Below are 3,451 nucleotides of genomic sequence, written 5' to 3'. Positions count from 1 at the left end.
CAGAAGAACTCGAGGTCTGTCCTCCTTCTACTCGAGAAACTCCTCCTTCTACTAATGAGTGTGTAAGCCAGACTGGAGACTGAGGTGGTATAGACATGGAGAGAAGGGCGCTGCCCACCAAGTGGCGAGGGTGGTAGAATAGGGTGATGCCCACCAAGTGGTGAGGGTGGTAGAGCAGGGTGATGCCCACCAAGTGGTGAGGGTGGTAGAGCAGGGTGATGCCCACCAAGTGGTGAGGGTGGTAGAGCAGGGTGATGCCCACCAAGTAGTGAGGGTGGTACAGCAGGGTGATGCCCACCAAGTGGCGAGGGTGGTAGAGCAGGGTGATGCCCACCAAGTGGTGAGGGTGGTAGAATAGGGTGATGCCCACCAAGTGGTGAGGGTGGTAGAATAGGGTGATGCCCTACAAGTGGTGAGGGTGGTTGAATAGGGTGATGCCCACCAAGTGGCGAGGGTGGTAGAATAGGGTGATGCCCACCAAGTGGTGAGGGTGGTAGAGCAGGGTGATGCCCACCAAGTGGTGAGGGTGGTAGAATAGGGTGATGCCCACCAAGTGGTGAGGGTGGTAGAATAGGGTGATGCCCACCAAGTGGTGAGGGTGGTAGAATAGGGTGATGCCCAACAAGTGGTGAGGGTGGTTGAGCAGGGTGATGCCCACCAAGTGGTGAGGGTGGTTGAGCAGGGTGATTCCCAACAAGTGGTGACGGTGGTAGAGCAGGGTGATGCCCACCAAGTGGCGAGGGTGGTAGAATAGGGTGATGCCCACCAAGTGGTGAGGGTGGTAGAGCAGGGTGATGCCCACCAATTGGTGAGGATGGTAGAACAGGGTGATGCCCTACAAGTGGTGAGGGTGGTAGAATAGGGTGATGCCCACTAAGTGGTGAGGGTGGTAGAATAGGGTGATGCCCACCAAGTGGTGAGGGTGGTAGAGCAGGGTGATGCCCACCAAGTGGTGAGGGTGGTTGAGCAGGGTGATGCCCAACAAGTGGTGAGGGTGGTTGAGCAGGGTGATGCCCACCAAGTGGTGAGGGTGGTAGAATAGGGTGATGCCCACCAAGTGGTGAGGGTGGTAGAGCAGGGTGATGCCCACCAAGTGGTGAGGGTGGTAGAGCAGGGTGATGCCCACCAAGTGGTGAGGGTGGTTGAGCAGGGTGATGCCCAAGTGGTGAGGGTGGTAGAGCAAGTGGTGAGGGTGGTAGAGCAGGGTGATGCCCAACAAGTGGTGAGGGTGGTGAGCAGGGTGATGCCCACCAAGTGGTGAGGGTGGTAGAGCAGGGTGATGCCCACCAAGTGGTATAGACATGGACAGCAGGGCTTGGCTCTCTTATCATCTTATAGGCTATAGAAGTCAGGAATAGCTGAGTCATATAGTGGTCGGTAGGGTATAGTGGTTGGTAGGGTATAGTGGTTGGTAGGGTATAGTGTCTGGTAGGGTATAGTGGTTGGTAGGGTATAGTGGTAGGTAGGGTATAGTGGTTGGTAGGGAATAGTGGTTGGTAGGGTATAGTGGTAGGTAGGGTATAGTGGTTGGTAGGGTATAGTGTCTGGTAGGGTATAGTGGTAGGTAGGGTATAGTGGTTGGTAGGGTATAGTGGTAGGTAGGGTATAGTGGTTGGTAGGGTATAGTGGCTGGTAGGGTATAGTGGTTGGTAGGGTATAGTGGGCAGGTAGGGTATAGTGGTTGGTAGGGAATAGTGGTTGGTATATAGTGTTTGGTAGGGTATAGTGGTTGGTAGGGTATAGGGTATAGTGGTTGGTAGGGAATAGTGGTTGGTAGGGTATAGTGGTAGGTAGGGTATAGTGGTTGGTAGGGTATAGTGGCTGGTAGGGTATAGTGGTTGGTAGGGTATAGTGGTTGGTGGGGTATAGTGGTTGGTAGGGTATAGTGGCTGGTAGGGTATAGTGGTAGGTAGGGTATAGTGGTTGGTAGGGAATAGTGGTTGGTAGGGTATAGTGTTTGGTAGGGTATAGTGGTTGGTAGGGTATAGTGGTAGGTAGGGTATAGTGGTTGGTAGGGAATAGTGGTTGGTAGGGTATAGTGGTAGGTAGGGTATAGTGGTTGGTAGGGTATAGTGTCTGGTAGGGTATAGTGGTTGGTAGGGTATAGTGGTAGGGTATAGTGGTTGGTAGGGTATAGTGGTTGGTAGGGTATAGTGGTAGGTAGGGTATAGTGGTTGGTAGGGTATAGTGGCTGGTAGGGTATAGTGGTTGGTAGGGTATAGTGGTAGGTAGGGTATAGTGGTTGGTAGGGAATAGTGGTTGGTAGGGTATAGTGTTTGGTAGGGTATAGTGGTTGGTAGGGTATAGGGTATAGTGGTTGGTAGGGTATAGTGGTAGGTAGGGTATAGTGGTTGGTAGGGTATAGTGGCTGGTAGGGTATAGTGGTTGGTAGGGTATAGTGGTTGGTAGGGTATAGTGGTTGGTATAGTGGTTGGTAGGGTATAGTGGCTGGTAGGGTATAGTGTCTGGTAGGGTATAGTGGTTGGTAGGGTATAGTGGTAGGTAGGGTATAGTGGTTGGTAGGGTATAGTGGTTGGTAGGGTATAGTGGCAGGTAGGGTATAGTGGTTGGTAGGGTATAGTGGCTGGTAGGGTATAGTGGTTGGTAGGGTATAGTGGTAGGTAGGGTATAGTGGTTGGTAGGGAATAGTGGTTGGTAGGGTATAGTGTTTGGTAGGGTATAGTGGTTGGTAGGTATAGGTATAGTGGTTGGTAGGGTATAGTGGTAGGTAGGGTATAGTGGTTGGTAGGGTATAGTGGCTGGTAGGGTATAGTGGTTGGTAGGGAATAGTGGTTGGTAGGGCATAGTGTTTGGTAGGGTATAGTGGTTGGTAGGGTATAGTGGCTGGTAGGGTATAGTGGTTGTTAGGGTATAGTGGTTGGTAGGGTATAGTGGTTGGTAGGGTATAGGTGGTATAGTGGTTGGTAGGGTATAGTGGTAGGTAGGGTATAGTGGTTGGTAGGGTGGAGTGGTAGGTAGGGAATAGTGGTTGGTAGGGTATAGTGGTAGGTAGGGTAGTGGTTGGGGTATAGTGGTTGGTAGGGGTGGCTGGTAGGGTATAGTGGTTGGTAGGGTATAGTGGTAGGTAGGGTATAGTGGTTGGTAGGGAATAGTGGTTGGTAGGGTATAGTGTTTGGTAGGGTATAGTGGTTGGTAGGGTAGGGTATAGTGGTTGGTAGGTATAGTGGTAGGTAGGGTATAGTGGTTGGTAGGGTATAGTGGTTGGTAGTGGTATAGTGGCAGGTAGGGTATAGTGGTTGGTAGGAATAGTGGTTGGTAGGGTATAGTGTTTGGTAGGGTATAGTGGTTGGTAGGGTATAGGTATAGTGGTTGGTAGGGTATAGTGGTAGGTAGGGTATAGTGGTTGGTAGGGTATAGTGGCTGGTAGGGTATAGTGGTTGGTAGGGTATAGTGGTTGGTAGGGTTAGTGGTAGGTCATAGTGGTTGGTAG

The sequence above is a fragment of the Oncorhynchus nerka genome, linkage group LG17, assembly GCF_034236695.1.
Source record: "Oncorhynchus nerka isolate Pitt River linkage group LG17, Oner_Uvic_2.0, whole genome shotgun sequence".
Taxonomy (NCBI): domain Eukaryota; kingdom Metazoa; phylum Chordata; class Actinopteri; order Salmoniformes; family Salmonidae; genus Oncorhynchus; species Oncorhynchus nerka.
This window is presented reverse-complemented; position numbering follows the sequence as displayed.